General features: G+C 39.4%; 1 pseudogene across 1 annotated transcript in view; it reads left to right on the top strand.

The window, feature by feature from the left end:
* The first annotated feature begins 506 nt into the window (after positions 1 to 506).
* LOC128589699 (CAP-Gly domain-containing linker protein 1-like) overlaps positions 507 to 24,053 on the top strand; it is a 41,473-nt pseudogene continuing 17,926 nt past the window's right edge. The window contains exon 1 of the transcript XR_008381120.1: positions 507 to 601. The product of XR_008381120.1 is annotated as a CAP-Gly domain-containing linker protein 1-like (transcript). The remainder of the gene's footprint in view (positions 602 to 24,053) is intronic.

Genomic DNA, 24,053 nt, shown 5'->3' with positions numbered 1-24,053 from the left:
CAGGGAGGGTAATTGGTGGGACCACATCTATGGTGCATCTTACAAAAGTACATGGGAAATTCACTAAGTGTAGAATATAAGTGTCTTAACACAATAACTAAGAAAATACCATGAAGGCTATGTTAACCAGTTTGATGAAAGTATTTTAAATGTTATATAAAACCAGCACATTGTACCCCATGATTGTATTAATGATGTACACAGCTATGATTTAATAATAATAATAAAAAAAAGCAAATTGAAAATCCATTAAAAAAAGAAAAGCCTTTGTGAGGAGCCTTTCATGCAAACTGAGTTTTGGATGGCCTGAATAGTGAGGGCCTTTCTCAAGCTTACAAGAAGGGACCATGTGGCTTTTTTTTTTAAATCCCTGATCTATAAGCCCACCATGTGGCTTTTCTGTGTGCTTGCTTGCTATTAATTATTTGTGCATTTGGTCAAATTTTGTCTAAGACTTGTTTTCATTACAATATGCCACCAAGAAGGAAATTGTGGAGTTGGGAAAGATGCCCCCACCTACTTCTGACTGTGAGTCTACCAGGGAGGCTTTTGATATTTACGAAAAGAACCTGACAATTGCTGAATGGCCAATTGAACTGAGGTCAGTTTACAATAATGTGCCCAGGAGAAAGGTCTTACTGTTATTATTGCCTTTATTTTATGTGCATATCTAATGTACTTAGCTGGCTATACTAAGGCACATAAAACTGAATACCTGTTTAGTGATGAGGATTTGAATCCAAGCTATCAAAGACATTTGAAAGTATTTGCTCTTTATCTTTATGCTAAGCAATTGAGTTCTGTTATATACACTCTAGATAATAGGCAAAATCCTCACATATGAAGAATATAAACTGCCATGTAAAATAGGGCAAGAAAATGTTAAAAGAATTGAAAGAGCTGAAATAAAAATGATTTCTTTGCATTAGTAGCATTTAGAAGCCAGGCACATAATTTTGCACATGTAGGCCTATTTTGTTTCTTGCTCCTGTTGCTATGGAAGAGAAGATATAAGTAGGAAGGAACTTATTGATTTCCTCTAAAGCACACTTAGGAGTGGAATTTTACCTGAAAGGGATTTTAGTGCCCAAATATCCCAAGGTAAGAGGCCATTATTGACCATGAGATCACAAGGGCATAGGAGGTGTTGGCCTGTGGGGCATAGTTGTTTGCATAGCATTTGATTCCTGACTACATGCACATGCACACAGATATTTTATAAAGCCATTTTGATTCATTTCAACCATTTCATTTTTCTCTATCTTGATGTATCAAATTATGGAACTGTTTCCATATTATATTTCTTTAGCCAGAAAAACCCAAGCCTTCAAAGAATATAAATATTGGCTATAATGAAATGTTACTGTTGTTTTTACATTCATATTAATTTTTATAGATATTAAATGATAATTAGTTTAAACCAGAGCTATTCATATTAAGTTATCATTTTTAGGAAAATTTGTAAAACACTTCAATAGCAAAATGGAAGAGTTGGTCTCTTGGGGGTAACTACTGATGTCTGATTTTATGATCTGTGAACAAAATATGATACAACCATCTGCATCACTATAAATTATGGAAGGTTAGAGCCATAAAGAATTACATTTTAGAAAAAGTATAGTAGGCTTAGTGCCTGTAGCTCAAGTGGCTAAGGTGCCAGCCACATACACCAGAGCTGGCGTGTTTGAATCCAGCCCGGGCCTGCCAAACAACAGTGACAACTAGAACCAAAAAATAGCTGGGCGCTGTGGGTGCCTGTAGTTCCAGCTACTTGGGAGGCTGAGGCAGGAGAATCGCTTGAGCTCAGAAGTTGGAGGTTGCTGTGAGCTGTGATACCACCACACTCTACTCAGGGCGACAGCTTGAGGCTCTATCTCAAAAAAGAAAAAAAAGAAAAAGTACAGTAATACAAAATGCTTATCTTAAATTTGTCTTACTAGTTAGTACTAGTAACTAACTCAACTAGGGAACATCTTTAATCATCATCAAATAAATAAATCCCTGCTGTTAATCATCTTGCAGCATAATACATAGGGTTGCTCACATGAGAAGCAGCTGTATTACAACTAATTCTGTATTAGTTGTACAGTGTAACTTTGTTACTTTTACTTGGTGGCTCCTGTTTTTTTTTTTTGTTGTTGTTGTTGTTTGTTTTTGAGACAGACTCTCAACTTTCTTGCCTTTGGTAGAGTGTCAATGGCATCACAGCTCACAGCAACCTCAAACTCCTGGGCTCAAGCCATACTGTTTCATCAGCCTTCCAAGTAGCTGGGACTACATGGACTCTGTTTTTCCCCATTGATCTATTTGTCTATTCCTGTGCCAGTAACAGTACTTTAATTTCCATAGTTTTGTAATATGTTTTGACATCTGAAATATTTTCTATTAGAGGTTGGTTGAATCTGTGGACCTGGATACTAGAGGGGTGACTGTATATAACTTATTTTATTGAATGAAAAAGAATTTTCTTTTTCTTTCTTTCTTTTTTTTTGAGACAGAGTGTTACTCTGTCACTGGGCCTTAGTCTCAGCCTAGATCATAGCAGCCTCAGACTCCTGAGCTCAAGTGGTCCTCCTGCTTCAGCCTCCCAGAGTGCGACGATTATAGACATGAGCCACTATGCCTGGCCTAAAAAAAGAATTTTCTATTCCCACACTCATTTAATGATGCTATATAATTTCATAAACAACAAAATGTATAAAGGACTATACAAGAAATTATGAACACATTGACTAAATAAAAATCAGCAAACAAAATTTTCTTTCTTTTTTTTTTTTTTGTAGAGACTCTGTCTCACTCTATTGTCCTTGGTAAAGTGCCGTGGCATCACACAGCTCGCAGCAACCTCCAATTTCTGGGCTCAAGCAATTCTCTTGCTTCAGCCTCCTGAGTAGCTGGGACTACAGGAGTCTGCCACAATGCCCAGCTATTTTTATGTTGCACTTTGGCCGGGGCCAGGTTTGAACCTGCCACTCTCAGTATATGAGGCTGGTGCCCCACCCACTAAACCACAGGTGCCACCAATGAAATTTTCATCTGCTTATCATGATCAAGTGCTTCATGTCTAAGTTGATTTTACACTAGAGTAAAAGACAATAACACTAGTCAAATGTAAATGTATTTGCAAACCAGGAATTCCTCCTTAAGCTGAAAAGGGGTTATCTGTTAAATCCACAGCAAACTTAACACTTAGTGGTAAAACATTTGTAAAGAAAACAGTGCACTTGCTCGGTAGACATGTTGTCTGTTTGGGTTTTATTTAGAATGACTGGTGAATGTTCTTTTTTGTATCTCAAAGAACTTTGTATTTGAAAACTTTTATGCTGAGTGATAAAGTGCAGTTCATGTCAGAAAATCTATGAGCTACACATAGTTTATTCTTATGTGTCAAGCAGTTCATTCAAGCACTTCCAGATATCAGTGGTAGATGTTTGGTTTTGACATTTAGACAAAGACAGACTGCTTGAGTTCCAGTTTAAACTCTTCCTAAATCTAATTGTACATACATTTCGTACAAGATCTTACCCATATGTAAATAAAACACAAAGTCACTGGAAACATTCGTGATAGAGACATTGCCATTAAATTGTCCTATGATAACAATGACTACTATAAAAATATTATACTGAAGCTGCTGCTATTGTATGCTATAAGAAAAATAAAAAAGGCACAAGGATCGAAATCAAGAAACAAAATGGCTTGTATTCATAGATGATATGGTTATGTAGACAATCCAAGAGAATTGGAACTAATAAGAAAATCCAGTAAGTTACTAGATACAGTATAATTACAAAGCAGATAATGACATTTTATTTAGAGACAAAAAGCAACTAGAAAAGGTAGTTATAATAGACTAGAGATTTTGCTTACAATTGCAAGAAAAATTATAAGGAGGCTAGGAATAAAAAAATAAGATCTGCAAGACCTTATTTCTGAAATTATACGACTTTATTAAGAAATATAAATGAAGATCTTTTAGTCTAAATAAATGAGAAGTACTCTGTTTATGAGTGAGGTTAACCTATACCATATAGCAACTGTCCATAAATTAATTTATAAACAATGGAATTATGAAAAACCTATCAATAGGGTTTTTTTTTTTTTTTTTTTTGGAGAGACAGAGTCTCACTGTACCGCCCTCGGGTAGAGTGCCGTGGCGTCACACAGCTCACAGCAACCTCTAACTCCTGGGCTTACACGATTCTCTTGCCTCGGCCTCCCGAGCAGCTGGGACTACAGGCTCCCGCCACAAAGCCCGGCTATTTTTTTGTTGCAGTTTGGCCGGGGCTGGGTTTGAACCCACCACCCTCGGCATATGGAGCTGGCGCCCTATTCACTGAGCCACAGGCGCCGCCCCATCAATCGGGTTTTTTAAAAATTAAACTTGAGATTCTTAGATAAGAAAAATTCTAAGAACAAGGGTAGTAGTCCTGCTACCAAGTATCAAGAAGAGTTGTTTTGGGTGGCGCCTGTGGCTCAGTGAGTAGGGCGCTGGCCCCATATGCCAAGGGTGGTGGGTTCAAACCCAGCCCCCGCTGAACTGCAACCAAAAAATAGCTGGGTGTTGTGGCGGGCGCCTGTAGTCCCAGCTGCTCGGGAGGCTGAGGCAGGAGAATCGCATAAGCCCAAGAGCTAGCGGTTGCTGTGAGTCCTGTGACATCATGGCACTCTACTAAAGGCGGTAAAGTGAGACTCTGTCTCTACAAAAAAAAAAGAAGAGTTGTTTACTTTACATATACTATTAAATATAGTAATTAAAAATGTAAAAGTGTACAGTAATTAAAACAGGTACTATTAGTGCAGAGATAGCTAGACCTTTGGAAGGTCCAGGAACATATCCCACGTTAATATAGAGACGTAATAATTATTAAGCTCTCTCTTTTTTCTTAGTGGTGGCGTCTTTAAATTGTCTTCCAGGTTCCTTTGACATGATCCTACTAGTTATTGACAACTTAATATTGGTATGACAAAATTTTCCTGACTCATCTGGTACATTTCTTGCTTTTAACATATAATTAATCATTTTCTCAAGAACTTGTGATTTCTCTTCTGGGAAATGGAATTTCCAGGTCACAATCTCTGTATTAGGAGTGGTCTTTGCTTCTGGGTTGGTGATTGTTTCTAGACTTTTAATAGAGCTAAAAAATTAAATGCATATTTTATATGTATATATGTATCTATACATATGCAGACACATGCAAACACATACATATATTTAAATACATATAAAGTGTATATATATTACATATAGTTAAACGTGTGTGTGTATGTTATATATGGAGAAAGAGAGAAAGAAAGACCCCATGACTTCATAAGGACATTGCAATTCAAATTCTAAAACTTTTTTTTTTTTTAAAGAGATAAATTCTTACTCTATTGCTCAGGCTGGAGTGCAGTGGCTCACTATAGCCTGGGTTCAAGTGATCTTCTGCCTCAGCCTCCCAAGTAGCTGGGATTACAGGCACACACATTACCATGCCTAGCTAATTTTTCTTTTTCTTTCTTTTTTTTTTTTTTTTGTGGTTTTTGGCCAGGGCTGGGTTTGAACCCGCCACCTCCGGCATATGGGACCGGCGCCCTACTCCTTGAGCCACAGGCGCCGCCCATCCTAGCTAATTTTTTAAAAACCTTTTTGTAGAGATGGGGCTTCACTATGTTACCCAGGCTAGTTTTGAACTCCTGACTTCAAGCAATACTCCTACCTCGGCTTCCCAAAGTACTGGCAAGAGCCACCATGCTCAGCTTAGAAAACATAAGATTTTTAGTTATGTTGTTATATATTAAATCTGTGTGTTCTTTAATATTGGAAATCATGTTAAGGGCATGAGAGATAAGAAAATCAGACTATTCTATTATTACTAATTTGCTTTATTTTCTTTTACGTAGAGAATCACCTTAGAATAGCAATAATATTAAAACATTTCCAATATGATTACAGAAAAAACTGACAGTTGTAAATACTGTCTGTGTCTATACCTTTTCTTTTTTGGTTTTCATAGGAAGATTTGGGGAGATTTAAATCCATGCTGCTGCTCTCCTAGCAGCACATGCTGACTACAAATCCCCCTTTTGGAAAGTTCTGAAATCATAGATAATTAAAGATGTACAAAAAGTAGCCTAACTGGCAGGTCACTACTTAGTTTGGTCTTGGATGTGCTTTGTGGTTTGTTACTGAAGGCTATTGAAGGAAAATGAATCTATGTGGTGGTATCTCCAGGCTAATCCTATTGGCGATTCAGGAATAAGGTCCATCAAACTGCAATAGCAGTCAGGGTCTGTCTCTGGGGTGTGGTCAGCAGAGGGACCAAGGCATGATCTGGAGAGCTGTACTCTAGCCAATAATCTTAAGCAACTCTTCAAAACTATTCAAATAAAGAAACAATTTAAGTCAAAATAGTGTTATTTCTATGGGAACACAGCATTAAGAAAAGTACCCTATTGGCTCCTTTCAATCAGATGGTCACCTCTGAACCCCTCCTATGAGTTTGTAGGTATTCTGGCATGGTGACAGCAAATATGTCTTGGGTTTTCATTATCCATCCGCCATTTCTCCTACTTGGGCACAAACACATCAATTTCCTTTTGAAGACTTAATTCTCTTTGCGGAAATTTTCTACTTTTTGGAGATTACCCCCTAAGTAGGCAGGGACTCCAGCTTGAATAATCAGATTTTCCTGGAACTTCCAATCATTATTGGAACAATGCAGAAAGCGTACAAGACGATAGGAAACCATCCATTTCAGGGATGGTGCATGTTGAGAATGTGGATTAATTCTACTTGTTTTGGAGCTACCCTGATTCTTGACCTTTTTCTAGCTTGTTTGTCTAGTCTTCATGTCAATTCTACATGCTCCCTGATATCTGCCTAATACACATACACTTATCTTCTGTTTGGATTTTTTTTTTTGTTGTTGTTGCTTATAATTAGTAACCATCACTTATTCAATGGTAATCTGCAGAGTAGAAAGAAATGTCTAGGCCAGGTGCAATGGCTGTAATCCTAGCACTCTTAGAGGCCCAGGGGTGAGGATTCCTTGTGCTCAGGAATTTCTCTACTAAAACATAGAAAAATTAGCTCAATGTGGTGGCAGGCGCCCATAGTCCCAGATACTCAGTCCAGCCCAGGAGGCTGAAGCCAGAGGATCTCTTGAACCCAGTAATTTGAGTTACTATGAGCTAAGCTGATGCCATGGCACTTTAGCCTGGACAACAGAGTGACTGTCTCAAAAAAAAGAAGAAGAAATGTCCAATCTATTTAAATTGTAATACCTCTTCCATCAGTTCTGATCCTCCTTTCTTTGCTCAATTTAAACAAACAAAAAAACCACTTTATAATTTACTTGTTTTTATCGCTTACCCAGTTCTCTAGAATATAAGCTTTATGAAGGCAAAGACTCTTTATTTAAATGTTTATTTCACATTCTTCTTGGTAAAGTATCACAAGAATGGAAAAGCAAATATCCAATGTATTCAATACTAATATGAAGCCAGTAGATCTAACACATGGCCACATAAGAGAAAAACTCAATTCAATCCAAGTTGTGGAGGGGGAATCAGAAAGTGGGGAGGTGATTGGTGTGCTCCCATTTAGTGGACACAATGTAACGATATTGGTACACCTTTTGGGTGCCTCACACAACTTCAAGGGAGACTCTACCTAACATTTGCAAGTATCATAACCTAGTTTGCACCCTCACCAAAAAAAAAAAAAGAAAGAAACATTGATTCTGAAAGCATAGAAGACAAGCTCCTTCCTTTTGGCCCATGTCACTAGAAGAACTTGTTCATTTCTTTTCTTTTCTTTCTTTCTTTTTTTTTTTTTGAGACAGAGTTTCATTTTGTCACCCTCAGTAGAGTGCTGTAGCATCATAAATCACAGAAACCTAAAACTCTTGAGTTTAAGTGATTCTCTTGCCTCAGCCTCCCAGGTAGCTGGGAGTATAGGCACTGTCCACAATGCCTGGGTTTTTTTTAGAGATAGGGTCTGGCTCTTGCTCAGGCTGGTCTCAAACCCATGAGCTCAGGCAATCCACATGCCTCGGCCTCCAACAGTGCTAGGATTATATGTGTTAGTCACTGTGCCCGGCCCTAAATTGTTCATTTCTTAAAAAGACCACCCCCCCCAAAACAAACAAACAAACCCAAACCTTGTTTCTTTGAGCATGTGTTCTAGACACCTAGGAAAATTCCTGAAATGTAGTAGACACTCAAGAAATGTGTGTGAATTTAATTTATAAAGTTTTTAGCCACCAATTTTTGATCTTTTGATTGTCTATATGGCACAACTCTTAGTGCTCAGTTCAGTAAAACCTTGGCATGTTTTTGCTGCAGCTGGTTTGGTGTGTTGTCACCATGTGAGTTGGAGGAAATGTAATTACATGGAGGATGGTAACCAGCTGCTCTCCACCTCCAAGGAAATGAGCTAAACTCTGGGCTCAGATTGGTTAAAGTTTTATATGATCTTCCAGATCTTGATATCTAACCAAAGACCATTTCATTTTTTTTTCTTTTTAATTAATTAATTAATTTATTTTTTTTCATTTTTTTTTTTTTTTATTGTTGGGGATTCATTGAGGGTACAATAAGCCAGGTTACACTGATTGCAATTGTTAGGTAAAGTCCCTCTTGCAATCATGTCTTGCCCCCATAAAGTGTGACACACACCAAGGCCCCACCCACCTCCCTCCTTCCCTCTTTCTGTTCCCCCCATAACCATAATTGTCCTCATATCAAAATTGAGTACATAGGATTCATGCTTCTCCATTCTTGTGATGCTTCACTAAGAATAATGTCTTCCACGTCCATCCAGGTTAATACGAAGGATGTAAAGTCTCCATTTTTTTTAATGGCTGAATAGTATTCCATGGTATACATATAACACAGCTTGTTTTTTTTTTTTTTTTTTTTTGGCCGGGGCTGGGTTTGAACCCGCCACCTCCGGCATATGGGACCGGCGCCCTACCCGCTGAGCCACAGGAGCCGCCCATAACACAGCTTGTTAATCCATTCCTGGGTTGGTGGGCATTTAGGCTGTTTCCACATTTTGGTAATTGTAAATTGAGCTGCAATAAACAGTCTAGTACAAGTGTCCTTATGATAAAAGGATTTCTTTCCTTCTGGGTAGATGCCCAGTAATGGGATTGCAGGATCAAATGGGAGGTCTAGCTTGAGTGCTTTGAGGTTTCTCCATACTTCCTTCCAGAAAGGTTGTACTAGTTTGCAGTCCCACCAGCAGTGTAAAAGTGTTCCCTTCTCTCCACATCCATGCCAGCATCTGCAGTTTTGAGATTTTGTGATGTGGGCCATTCTCACTGGGGTTAGATGATATCTCAGGGTTGTTTTGATTTGCATTTCTCTAATATATAGAGATGATGAACATTTTTTCATGTGTTTGTTAGCCATTCGTCTGTCGTCTTTAGAGAAAGTTCTATTCATGTCTCTTGCCCATTGTTATAAGGGATTGTTGGCTTTTTTCATGTGGATTAATTTGAGTTCTCTATAAATCCTAGTTATCAAGCTTTTGTCTGATTGAAAATATGCAAATATCCTTTCCCATTGTGTAGGTTGTCTCTTTGCTTTGGTTATTGTCTCCTTAGCTGTACAGAAGCTTTTCAGTTTAATGAAGTCCCATTTGTTTATTTTTGTTGTTGTTGCAATTGCCGTGGCAGTCTTCTTCACAAAGTCTTTCCCCAGGCCAATATCTTCCAGTGTTTTTCCTATGCTTTCTTGGAGGATTTTTATTGTTTCATGCCTTAAATTTAAGTCCTTTATCCATCTTGAATCAATTTTTGTGAGTGGGGAAAGGTGTGGGTCCAGTTTCAGTCTTTTACATGTAGACATCCAGTTCTCCCAACACCATTTATTGAATAGGGAGTCTTTCCCCTAAGGTATGTTCTTGTTTGGTTTATCAAAGATTAGGTGGTTGTGAAATGTTAGTTTCATTTCTTGGTGTTCAATTCGATTCCAAGTGTCTATGTCTCTGTTTTTGTGCCAGTACCATGCTGTCTTGAGCACTATGGCTTTGTAGTACAGACTAAAATCTGGTATGCTGATGCCCCCAGCTTTATTTTTGTTACAGAGAACTGCCTTAGCTATACGGGGTTTTTTTCCGGTTCCATACAAAACACAGAATCATTTTTTCCAAATCTTGAAAGTACGATGTTGGTATTTTGATAGGAATGGCATTGAATAGGTAGATTGCTTTGGGAAGTATAGACATTTTAACAATGTTGATTCTTCCCATCCATGAGCATGGTATGTTCTTCCATTTGTTAATATCCTCTGCTATTTCCTTTCTGAGGATTTCATAGTTTTCTTTATAGAGGTCCTTCACCTCCTTCGTTAGGTATATTCCTAGGTATTTCATTTTCTTTGAGACTATGGTGAAGGGAGTTGTGTCCTTAATTAGCTTCTCATCTTGACTGTTATTGGTGTACACAAAGGCTACTGACTTGTGGACATTGATTTTTATATCCTGAAACATTACTATATTTTTTGATGAGTTCTAGGAGTCTTGTGGTTGAGTCTTTGGGGTTCTCTAAGTATAAGATCATGTCGTCAGCAAAGAGGGAAGAGTTTGACCTCCTCTGCTCCCATTTGGATTCCCTTTATTTTCTTGTGTTGCCTAATTGTATTGGCTAGAACTTCCAGCACTACGTTGAATAGTAAAGGTGACAGAGGACAACCTTGTCTGGTTCCAGTTCTAAGAGGAAAAGCTTTCAGTTTTACTCCATTCAGTAGAATATTGGCTGTGGGTTTGTCATAGATAGCTTCAATCAGTTTTAGAAATGTGCCACCTATGCCTATACTCTTCAGTGTTCTAATTAGAAAAGGATGCTGGATTTTATCAAATGCTTTTTCTGCATCTATTGAGAGGATCATGTGATCTTTATTTTTGCCTCTGTTAATATGGTGTTTAACGTTTATAGACTTGCGTATGTTAAACCAGCCTTGCATCCCTGGGATGAAGCCTACTTGATCATGATGAATGACTTTTTTGATGATAAGCTGTAATCTATTGGCTAGGATTTTGTTGAGAATTTTTGCGTCTATGTTCATGAGTGAGATTGGTCTGAAATTCTCCTTTTTGTTTGGGTCTTTTCCTGGTTTTGGTATCAGGGTGATGTTTGCTTCATAGAATGTGTTGGGGAAGATTCCTTCTTCCTCAATTTTTTGGAATAATTTCTGCAGTACAGGAATAAGCTCTTCCTTGAAGGTTTGATAGAATTCTGGAGTGAAGCCATCTGGACCAGGGCATTTTTGGGTTGGAAGGTTTTTTATTGTTTCTTTGATCTCAGTGCTTGAAATTGGTCTGTTCGGGAGCTCTATTTCTTCCTGGCTGAGTCTAGGGTGAGGGTGTGAGTCCAAATATTGATCCATTTCTTTCACATTGTCAAATTTCTGGGCATAGAGTTTCTGGTAGTATTCAGAGATGATTTCTTGTATCTCTGTGGGATCAGTTGTTATTTCCCCTTTATCATTTCTGATTGAGGTTACTAGAGATTTTAGTTTTCTATTCCTTGTTAGTCTGGCCAGTGGTTTATCTATTTTATTTATTTTTTCAAAAAACCAACTCCTTGTTTCATTAATTTTCTTTTTTTTTCTTTTTTTTTATTAAATCATAACTGTATACATTGATATGATCATGGGGTAACATACACTCGCTTCATAAACCATTTGACACATTTTTATCACAGTGGTTAACATAGCCTTTCCGGCGTTATCTCAGTTACTGTGCCAAAACATTTACATTCTACATTTACCATTAATTTTCTGAATGATTCTTTTGTTTTCAATTTCATTGATCTCTAATTTGATTTTGGATATTTCTTTTCTTCTACTGAGTTTAGGCTTAGATTGTTCTTCTTTTTCCAATTCCATAAGATCTCTTGTGAGACTGTTGATGTGCTCTCTTTCTGTTTTTCGAATGTAGGCATCTAAAGCGATGACTTTTCCTCTCCAAACTGCTTTTGCTTTTCCAAAACCCACAGGTTTTGGTAGCTTGTGTCTTCATTGTTGTTATGCTCAAGGAAGTTAATGATTTCCTGTTTTATTTCTTCCTTCACCCATCTGTTATTCAACAGAAGATTGTTTAGTTTCCATGCCTTTGGGTGGGGTCGAGCATTTTTGTTAGAGTTGAGTTCCACCTTTAGTGCCTTATGGTCTGAGAAGATACAAGGTAAAATTTCAATTCTTTTGATTCTGTTGATATTTGTTTTGTGTCCCAGGATATGATCAATTTTGGAGAATGTTCCATGGGGTGATGAGAAGAATGTATATTCTTTATCTTTGGGATGGAGTGTTCTATATGCGTCTATCAAGCACAGTTGTTCTAGGGTCTCATTTAAATCTCTTATATCCTTGTTTAATTTCTGTTTATAGGATCAGTCCAGCTCTGTAAGAGGAGTGTTAAGGTCCCCTGTTATTATGGTATTATAAGATATCATATTGCTCAGACTGAGTAAGGTCTGCTTCAAGAATCTGGGAGCATTTAAATTGGGTGCATAAATATTTAGAATTGAAATGTCTTCTTGTTGTATTTTTCCCTTGACCAATATAAAGTGACCATCTTTGTCTTTTTTGACTTTAGTTGCTTTAAATCCACATGTATCTGAAAATAAGATTGCAACTCCTCTTTTCTTCTGAATTCCATTTGCCTGAAAAATTGTCTTCAACCCTTGACTCGGAGCTTTAATTTGTCTTTTGAAGCCAGGTGTGTTTCTTGCAGACAGCAAATGGATGGCTTGTGTTTTTTAATCCAGTCAACCAATCTATGTCTCTTCAGTGGGGAATTCAAGCCATTAACATTTATGGAGATAATTGATAAGTGTGGTAGTATTCTATTCGTCTTATTTGGTGAGAGTCCATTGCTTACTTTTATCTTTTGCATCAGTGTGGAGGTTAGGTTCTGTCCTTTAATTTCTGAGTTCTTACTTTGCTGCTGATCTATTGTGGTGGTCAGTGTGCAGAACAGGTTGAAGTATTTCCTGTAGAGCTGGTCTTGTTGTGGCAAATTTCCTCAATGTTTGTATATCCGTAAATGATTTGATTTCTCCATCAATTTTGAAGCTTAGCTTAGCAGGGTACAGAATTCTGGGCTGGAAATTGTTCTGTTTAAGTAGATTAAAGGTAGATGACCATTGTCTTCTTGCTTGGAAAGTTTCATTAGAGAAGTGTGTGGTCACTCTGATGGATTTGCCCCTGTAGGTCAACTGGCGCTTACTCCTGGCAGCTTGCAGAATCTTTTCTTTTGTCTTGACTTTGGACAGGTTCATCACAATGTGTCTTGGAGAAGCTCGGTTAGAGTTGAGGCAACCTGGGGTCCGATATCCCTCTGGAAGCAGTGTGTCAGAATCTTTGGTGATATTTGGGAAATTTGCTTTTATAATATTCTCTAGTATGGCTTCCATTCCTCTGGGGCATTCTTCTTCCCCTTCTGGAATTCCTATAACTCGTATGTTGGAACGCTTTATAAAGTCCCATAATTCTGACAGTGAACGTTCTGCTTTCTCTCTCTTCTTTTCTGCCTCTTTTACTATCTGAGTTATCTCAAAAACTTTGTCTTCTACCTCTGAAATTCTTTCTTCTGCACGGTCTAACCTGTTGCTGATACTTTCCATTGCATCTTTAAGTTCCCTAATTGACTGTTTCAGTTCCTTCAGCTCTGCTATATCCTTTTTATATCCTTCATATCGTTCATCTCTTATTTGATTCTGTTTTTGAATTTCCTTTTGGTTATTTTCCACTTTATTAGCAGTTTCCTTCATTGTTTCCATCATTTCTTTCATTGTTTTCAACATGTGTATTCTAATTTCCCTTTCTGTCATTCCTAACATTTCTGTATAGGTGGAATCCTCTGCAGTAGCTACCTCATGGTCCCTTGGCGGGGTTGTTCTGGACTGGTTCTTCATGTTGCCTGGAGTTTTCTGCTGATTCTTCCTCATGGGTGATTTCTTTTATCTGTTTCCTTGCCCTAATTTTCCTTTCACTTCCTCTTGCTCTTTAAGTTCTCGTGCCTGTGGACTAAGGGTTACAGGACCAGAAGGGTGAGAAGGTTGAAGAGCAAAAAAGGGATGAAAGAAAGGAGGACCGAGTGATAAGAAAAAAAAAGAAAAATAGGGAAAGGAGAGGAGGTGGGTAAAAGGAATATTGACAAAAAGAAGAGAGGCACAGAAAGAGGGAGACAGAGCAATATAGGTGTACAGTAGGGTACTTTGATACAACCTTAAAAAAAACGACCTTCTGGGGGTGCCCAGTTGGGTGGTTCCCTTGAGGTCAGCAGCTCTTTGCTAACCTGATCAGACACAGTACCCCACCTCCACCAAGTAGAGAGGAAAGACAAAAATGCTATAAATCAAACCAAAACAAGCAAACAGAAAACTTCATGGGATAGAATTGGCTGGAAAAACCAAATAATAGCGGTAGAAACACTAACAAAAATGAAGTTCTAATTATTGAAATAGGCAGCAATGGGAAATTATAATTAAACTAGAAAAATTGAGAAAGAAAAAGGATCTGTATTGAAAAGGTTGAACTTAAAAAACAAAACAACAATCAACAACATCAAAATAAACAAAAAAACAACCAAGCAAACAAAAAAAACCACAACCAAAATCAAAGCTGTATGTACATGTTATTGAATATTGTCTGGGCAAGACGTGGTCTTCTGGGGTATGAGATGTTAATCACAGTTCTGATACGACTGGAGGCTGCTAGTTTCTCAAACCCCAGCAGGTAGACACCCTAAATCTCTCTTCAGCCCACTTAAAAGGCACTTTGAACTTGTTCACTTGCTGAGCAGAAGCTTTCCCAGGGAAGTGCTTGTCGCTGGAATGACTGCTGAAGTGGCTATCCACTTACCCTGTGTGCCAAAACTGGTCTCCCTCTGCCCCCATGGGCTAGGGCTGCAAGGCGGCTCAGACCCTGCCCTTAGGCTACTCGGTCGCTGGGTTGCCAGCTCCCACCATTTCTAGCTCTGCGACCGTGAGGGTGGAGCTTGCTGTGACAGATCACTCACAATGGCTGCCTGTGACCCAGAGCCAAACACTATTAGCTCCGTCTGGCTCAGCGGCTCAGATTGGGGCCCTAGAGAAAGGCCAAAATTCTCCGCACTCCCGCTCAGGTTCTCCCTAAGGCAATTCAGCTGAGCACCAAGTCCAAAGACACCAAAACAGTTCACAGGTAAGGCCTTTCTGGTTTGCAGTCTCGCTGCTACTGAACTTACAGTTGCAGGCGAGTTTAGACCGATTGAACACACGCGACCACTTGCTGGTTTTCCACTGTTTTAGTCCTCCTCTTGGGGTCCAGAAGTCTCTCGCTGACTCCCTGTATTCTCTCAGCGGTGATGATAGGCAGATCCCACCAGCCAGGGATGCCTGGAGTCCTATCTCCCCGGACTCACGGTGCCCAGATGCAAGGAAGCTGTTACTCGGCTGCCATCTGGCTCCGCCTCTCCGGGAATAAAGTTTCTTGTAATATTCATTAAGGAATTTTTGGATTTCTGAGGAGTCTGTTGTTATTTCATCTTTGTCATTTCTGATTGATGAGATTAGAGATTTTACTCTTTTTTTCCTGATTAGGTTTGCCAAAGGTTTATCTATTTTATTGACCTTTTCAAAAAACCAGCTTTTTTATTTATTGATCTGTTGTATTATTCTTTTGTTTTCAATTTCATTTAATTCTGCTCTAATTTTGGTTATTTCTTTTCTTCTACTGGGTTTGAGGTTGCAATGTTATTCCTTTTCCAGTTGCTTGAGATGTCCCATTAAGTTGTTAACTTCCTCTCTTTCCATTCTCTTGAGGAAGGCTTGCAGTGCTATAAATTTCCCTCTTAGAACTGCCTTTGCAGTGTCTCAGAGGTTCTGATAGTTTGTGCCTTCATTGTCAATTTGTTCCAAAAAATTGGCAATTTCTTTCTTAATCTCATCTGTGACCCAGCTATCATTCAGCATAAGGTTATTTAACTTCCATGTTTTTGTACGAGTATGCAGATTCCTGTTGTTACTCAGCTCAAGTTTTATTCCATGGTGGTCCGAGAAGATGCAAGGAATAATTTCTATTCCTTTAAATTTACTGAGGTTAGACTTGTGACCTAAGATGTGATCAATTTTGGAGTAAGTTCCGTGGGCTGATGAGAATTATGTGTATTCAATTTTGTTGGGATGAAATGTTCTGTAGATTTCTGCTAAATCCAAATGTTGGATGGTTAGGTTTAAATCTAAAATTTCTTTGCTCAGCTTCTTGTTGGAGGATCAATCCAACACTGCCAAAGGAGTGTTGAAATCTCTGACTATTACGGAGCTGGAGGAAATCAAGTTGCTCATGTCTGTTAGAGTTTCTCTTATAAATTGAGGTGCATTCTGGTTGGGTGCATAGATATTAATAATTGAAATCTCATCATATTAAGTATTACCCTTAACAAATATGAAGTGACCATTCTTATCCTTCCTTACTTTTGTTGGTTTAAAGCCTATTGTGTGTGCAAATAGGATTGCAACACCTGCTTTTTTCTGATTACCAGTTGCCTGAAATATGGATGAATATCCTTTCACCCTGAGTCTGTATTTGTCTTTTAATTTAAGATGTGACTCTTGTATTCAGCAAATATGTGGCCTGAGTTTTTGTATCCAGTCAGCTAACCTGTGCCTCTTTAGAGGACAGTTTAAGCTGTTCACATTAATGGAGAATATTGATAAGTCTGGTAAAATTTTGGGTATCAAGTTTTTCAAAAGTCCAGTGGACATTTTTAATCCTTTTGCCAGTGTGGAAATTGGAGTTTGATCCGAAGTTTCTGAGTGAGTTTACTTTGGTGGTATACGATTGGGTTGGTCATTAGGGAGGATAGGTCTGGGAATATCCTGAGGAGCTGGTTTGGTTATGGCAAATTTCTTCAACATATGAATGTCATTAAAATATTTAATTTCTCCATCATAAATGAAACTCAGTTTAGCTGGATTCAAGATCCTGGGTTGAAAGTTATTTTTCTTTAGGGGATTAAAAGTCGATGACCATCCTCTTCTGGCTTGAAAAGTTTCAGCAGAGAGATTTGCAGTCATTCTAATATTCTTCCCTTTGAAGTTAATGGTTTTCTTTCTCCTGGCAGCTTTGAGAATTTTCTCCATATTAACTTCAATGAAGTTAATTATGATATGCCTGGGGCATGTCTTATTGAGATTGAGTCATGCTGAGGTTCTGAAACTGTCTGCTATCTGAATTTCAGAATCTCTGAAATAGCGTGTCTGGAAAAGTCTCTTTTATAATTTCATGCATAAGGGCCTCTGTGCCCAGCGAGGCCACTTCATTGGTTTCAGGAACTCCAGTGATTCAGATATTGACCTTCTTCAAATTATCCCAGAGCTTTCTGAGAGAATGATCCATTTTTGCTCTCCATTTCTCTTCCTCTTTGAGAGTTTGGGAGCATTCAAAGGCTTTATCTTCAATGTCAGAAATCCTTTCTTCTGCTTGCTCCATTCTGTTGCTGAGGGATTATAATGTATTTTTCATATCCTTGAGGGCTGCAAATTCTTGCTTTGCTGTGTCTAAGTCTTTGGTGGTTTTGTCTTTAAATTCGTTAAATTCTTGAGACAACTTTTGAATTTCTCCTCAAATTCCTAATTCCACTTTGTTAATATTGTCTGCAATCCAAATTCTGAATTTGATTTCTGACATCTCAGCCAGTTGTTTATGAATAGGATCTTCAATTACATCTGCCATATCTTTCCTTGGGAGGGTTGATCTATTCTGGTTATTCACGTTACCAGAGTTTTTCCGCTGATTCTACCCCATGGTTGTTTTACTCCGTTTGATTTTTTCCCCTGGGGCTTTGTCGAGGGCCTGTACAGTGTTCTGGCCTGAGAAACTGCGGCCCTGTCTGGTGTGGTGGGGCTAAGTGGTTCTGTCTTGTTTTCAGCTGGTTTCTGTTCCACCCTAGTGAAACAGATACTCTGGATTGAAGTCTCAGCTGTGAAGAAATATCAGCAATTAAGTCACCCAGCCCCATACAGGCAAACAATTGGAAAAGGAAAATCAAACCTTCTTTCCACCGTGCACCCAGGGAACCACCTGATTTGTCCTCAGGTGATTGGTTCAGTTTAAAAGGTCCAAATCACTTGTCTCAGTCTGCACGTGTCTCAGGTGAGAGAGTTTAAGAGGTCTCTGGGAACTGGATCACAGGGGTCTGGTGACTACTCTGGTGTGGCTTGCTCCAGTGCTGCGTGGAGTCAGGAGGAGCTACCCAGCCAGTAGATCAGTCTGGGAAGGTTGCTGCCTCCTTACCCACCTTGCACCACTGTCACACCCAGTCACTGATAGCCCTGCAGTTGGCTGACCCAGTTGCCTGTAGTGAACCGATACTCCAGGAGTTTGCACCTGCCTGAATCATAAGGAAGTCTGTCAGGCCACTGCGCTCTGCCTCTCTCTAGCAGGAAGAGGTGAGGCCTGACAACCTCAGGTGCTTGATGAAGGTTGGGGGGTTTTCACTCAGGTCCATTCTCACCCCTGATTAATGTTACTGACAGAACAGAACAGAACAGCTTTGCGGTTACCCTGCAGAAGAGAAGCTGAATTGAGTTCCAAATCAGCTTGTCTTTGCTCTTGTATTGTCTGTAGGCTGATGATCCCCTGAGGGCCAGGTGCGTCTTAGGCTCAGTAAAGCGGACCTCTGGTTTAGCCCCACCCTGGGAGTTTCCCTGATTTGCAAGTTGGTGTTGCCTCAGGCAAATCCTATACTCACAGTCTCTGGTTGCCCAGGGAGACAGGGGGTGTGGCTACAGAATATTCGGTAGTGAGCCATATTGCTACCAAAAGAGGGCTGCTGTTTTATGCCTCAGGGAACCGCTGCTTCCAGCCAACTGTCCTCTCTCCACTCCCGCTCCCAGAGTCTGCACGGACCAGCTGCAGCCCCAGCACTGTCCACACCCCTCGAGCAATCGCCCAAGAGTCTGGACTCCTGGGGGACAGGCCTCCAGATCTCAGAGCAAGAGCGGAGGGGAGCACTGGGAGCCCAGGGTTGGGGGCAGAGAACACACACAGTTTTATGCCTGGCCGTATTGTCGCCAAAAGATGGCTGTCACACTGTGCCTCAGGGAACCGCTGCTCTGGTGCGGTCCCCTCTCAGCTGACCATCCTCTCCTCGTTCCCATGCCACAGAGCCGGTGCTGACCAGCTGCAGTCCAGGCACCGTCTGCACCCCTCGAGAAATCACCCAAGACTCTAAACTCCTGGGGGACTGGCCTCCAGACCTCAGTGTGAGTGGAGGGGAGTGCTGGGAGCTCAGAATTCCAGGTAGAGCCTATATACAGTTTTATGCCTGGCAGGAGAATGCCGTGGCACCCTAGTAGGGGAGGTAGGTCCAGTTTTTAGAGGGTCTCTCCCGTGGAGTGTAGTGGGAGGACCTTTGAACTCTGCCTGATTGTGGGGCACTGTGAGCTGTTCTCATGGGGGAGGGGACTCCCGTCCGCTTGGTGATGGATTTTGTACCTTTTGTTTGTATCCTTGTGGTCGCAGCTTACCTCAGTGGTTCTTCAACCTTCTCTCTTAGTGCAGACATGTGTTCTTCAACCTTCTCTCTTAGTGCAGCTCAAATCCACCAGGTTACTTGCTAAATTTCTGTCCTTTAAGTCTCCTTCTGGACGGGAGCCTCTGTGGAAAGCTGGCTTCATTCAGCCATCTTGTCTCCTCCCTCTCAGTGCTTTTTTTTTTTTTTCAGTGATTTTTTTTTTAAAGGCATAAACACTTGAGGACAGGAGAATGGAAGGGGAAATGAATAAAAAAAATTGGGAAATTGAGAAGTAGATGGAAAAGTGGGAATGAACTAAGCAGGCCAGAGATAACTGAATTCCCAGCTAGCAGTGGAAAAGTGATTTATGCAACTGAACCCCCAAGGCTCAGTAAGAGCAGATACCTCTGTGAGTGCAAGGAAAGCAGTCTGCAGTTAGGTTTGGCAATCCACGAGCTGTCTCCACAGAGTTATACGCTGGCTTGCTGCTCCCTCATCTTGGAAGAAGATTGAAGGTATATTCTGACAATGTAAAGTGGAAAGGGTAATGTAGAAAGTTATCAGAGGATCCCAAGCATAGTTAAGGACAGGGAGTGTTACCGAAAGTAAGAGGAGTGAGTTACAGTCACTGAGGTCTGAAATCGCAGACTATCTTCTCCCCACCTCCCAGAAATCTGGCTGCAGGCCCGTACCCTGCAGGAGAGGACTTCAGATGATCATTCTCTGGGGATTCCGAGGAGCCCAGGGCTTTCCAAAAGGAAAGATCTAGTGGCATTAACATGAGGGATTCTTTAGCAATAGTTTGCCTCACCACTTGGAATTGAAACTCATGGTGAACAAGCCCCATCTTTGGGCTTTAGCCCTTCTAATCACCTTTAAAAAAAACTTAAATTTTTAAAATTGTGGTGACAAACACATAATATAAATTTTCCCATTGTAACTATTTTTTATGTGTGGAGTTCAGCAACAATGAGTATTTAAGACTGTTCAACGTTGTGCAACAAATCTCTAGAACTTTTTTATCTTGCAAAACTAAAACTCTATACCCACTGAATAGTTATCCATTCCCATTCCCTGCCAACACTGTACATTATTATTAACTATAGTCTAGACTTTATTCAGATTTCCTTAGTTTTACCTAAAGTCCTTTTCCTGTTTCAGGATTCTATCCAGGAGACAGCTGTACACTTAGTCATCTCATCTCCTTAGTTTCTTCTTGGCTCTGACGGTTTCACAAACTTTTCTTTTTGTGATGAACTTGACGGTTTTGAGGAGTACTGGTCAGACATTTTATAGACTGTCTCTCAAGCAGGACTTGTCTGATGTTTTCCTCATGATTAGACAAGGGTTATGAATTTTTTGGGGAGGGGTCTCATCACATTGTATCGAGGGTACATGCTAGCCACATGACTTCTCTAGGCTGATGTTTACCTTGACTCCTTGGCTGAGGTAATGCTTATCAGGTTTCTCCACCATTGGATTACTCCTTCCACCCTTTTATTCACTATGCTCATTGAAAGGAAGTCACTATGTGTGCCCACACTTAAAGGGGGGGAGTTATACTAAGCCTCAAAGAGGGTGGAATTCTTCTGCATGGTAGATTTTTTTCTGTCTATTTATTTATTTATTTATTCATTCAATCATTTATTTAAACCAGCATTGACTTCTTATAATCCAATATTACTATATTTATTTTTTTGTGCTTGATTTTTATAAAACTTACTTCAGAGGTGCTGTGTACCAAAGACCCTGAATATTCTGGTTGTCTTTCTTCCAATTTATAGCCTTTAGTCTAGATCCTAAAACACATAAAATTAATGTAGTGATAAAATGCTCTTCTACTTGTACACAAGCCAGAGACTTTTATTAAAATAAATGCAGTCAGCCTTCTCTGTTAGCACTGAAATCCATTACATGGAAAGCACAGGGCCTGTGGAGCTTACGATCTGTTCGCTTACTATAATGACATTTTTCCCAAATGGGGTCTTAGAGATGAATTTCTGTTGTAGTTAACAGAGCCACTATGGAACCTGAGGCATTAAAATGTTTCTTACTGTACTCATTGTCATTAGACTCATATTCCTGCCAAGCAGTATGTGTAACGAAATATACTTTATTTAATTTTTAAATGACTTTACAGACAAAAATTATATTGTGAGTAGACAGAGCTTCTTGAGCAGACTTATAAAAATGAAAACAATCCTCAAAATGTTTAGATGTTAAATTTTGAGTATTTCTTTAAAAATAAATTTGCTATTTGCACTTTCTAACTAATTCTCCATCCATCTGTGACCCTCATAATGTAGACTGTATATTTTCTTCTTTTTCTTTCTTTTTTTTTTTTTATTAAATCATAACTGTATACATTGATATGATCATGGGGCATCATACACTCGCTTCATAGACCATTTGACACATTTTTATCACAGTGGTTAACATAGCCTTTCCGGCGTTATCTCAGTTACTGTGCCAAAACCTTTACATTCTACATCTACCAAGTTTCGCAAATACCCCTGTAAGATGCACCACAGGTGTGAACCCACCAATCCCCCTTCCTCTACCCACCCCCCTTTCCCACTTCCCCCTATTGTTAAGTTGTAACTGGGTTATAGCTTTCATGTGAGAGCTCCAAATTAGTTTCGTAGTAGGGCTGAGTACATTGGGTACTTTTTCTTCCATTCTTGAGATACTTTACTAAGAAGAATATGTTCCAGAACCATCCATGTAAACATGAAAGAGGTAAAGTCTCCATCTTTCTTTAAGGCTGCATAGTATTCCATGGTATACATATACCACAATTTGTTAATCCATTCATGGATCGATGGGCACTTGGGCTTTTTCCATGACTTAGCTATTATGAATTGGGCTGCAATAAACATTCTGGTACAAATATCTTTGTTATGGTGTGATTTTTGGTCTTCTGGGTGTATGCCCAGCAGAGGAATTACAGGATTGAATGGCAGATCTATTTTTAGATCTCTGAGTGTTCATATATCTTTCCAAAAGGAATGTATTAATTTGCATTCCCACTAGCAGTGCAGAAGTGTTCCCTTTTCTCCGCATCCACGCCAACATCTCTGGTCTTGAGATTTTGTGATATAGGCTAGTCTCATTGGAGTTAGATGATATCTCAAAGTAGTTTTGATTTGCATTTCTCTGATGATTAAAGATGATGAGCATTTTTTCATATGTCTGAAGGCCGTGCGCCTGTCTTCTTCAGAGAAGTTTCTCTTCAAATCCCTTGCCCAGCCTGCAATGGGATCCCTTGTTTTTTTCTTGCTAATGCGTTTTGAGTTCTCTGTGGATTCTGGTTATTAAACCTTTGTCAGAGATATACCCTGCAAATATCTTCTCCCATTCTGCGGGCTGTCTGCTTGCTTTGCTTACTGTGTTCTTAGCTGTGCAGAAGCTTTTTAGTTTGATCAAGTCCCAGTAGTGTATTTTTGAAGCTGCTTCAATTGCCTGGGGGGTTCTCCTCATGAAGTACTCACCCAGACCAATTTCTTCAAGGGTTTTCCCGGCATTCTCCTCTAGTATTTTTATAGTTTCACGTTTTAAGTTTAAATCTTTAATCCAGTGAGAGTCTATCTTAGTTAATGGTGAAAGGTGTGGGTCCAATTTCAGTCTTCTACAGGTTGCCAGCCAGTTCACCCAGCACCATTTGTTAAATAGGGAATCTTTTCCCCACTGGATGTTTTTAATTGGCTTGTCAAAAATCAAATAACGGTAAGTAGCTGGATTCATCTCTTGGTTCTCTATTCTGTTCCAGATATCTACTTCTCTGTTTTTGCGCCAATACCATGCTGTTTTGATCACTATCAATTTGTAGTAAAGTCTGAGGTCTGGTAGTGTGATTCCTCCTGTTTTGTTTTTATTTCTGAGTAATGTCTTGGCTATTTGAGTTTTTTCTGATTCAATATAAAACGAAGTAATGTTTTTTCAAGATCTTTAAAATATGACAGTGGAGCTTTAATAGGGAGTGCATTGAAATTATATATTGCTTTGGGTAGTATGGACATTTTGATAATGTTGATTCTTCCCAGCCATGAGCATGGTATGTTTTTCCATTTGTTAACATTTTCAGCTATTTCTTTTCTTAGAGTTTCATAGTTCTCTTTATAGAGATCTTTCACGTCCTTTGTTAGGTAAATTCCCAAATATTTCATCTTCTTTGGCACTACTGTGAATGGGATAGAGTCCTTAACTGCTTTTTCAACTTGACTGTTGTTGGTGTATATAAAGGCTACCGATTTATGGATGTTGATTTTGTAACCTGAGACGCTGCTGTATTCCTTGATCACTTCTAGGAGTTTTGTAGTAGAGTCCCTAGTGTTTTCCAGATACACAATCATATCATCTGTGAAGAGCGAAAGTTTGATCTCTTCTGATCCTATATGGATACCCTTGATCGCCTTTTCTTCCCTAATTGCGGTGGCTAAAACTTCCATTACAATGTTGAAAAGCAATGGAGACAATGGGCAGCCTTGTCTGGTTCCTGATCTGAGTGGAAATGATTCCAATTTAACTCCATTCAATATGATATTGGCTGTGGGTTTGC

Source organism: Nycticebus coucang, chromosome 7 (assembly GCF_027406575.1).
Source record: "Nycticebus coucang isolate mNycCou1 chromosome 7, mNycCou1.pri, whole genome shotgun sequence".
Classification (NCBI taxonomy): Eukaryota; Metazoa; Chordata; class Mammalia; order Primates; family Lorisidae; genus Nycticebus; species Nycticebus coucang.
The sequence above is the reverse complement of the archived record's forward strand: the minus strand, read 5'-3'. Positions and strand labels throughout refer to the sequence as shown.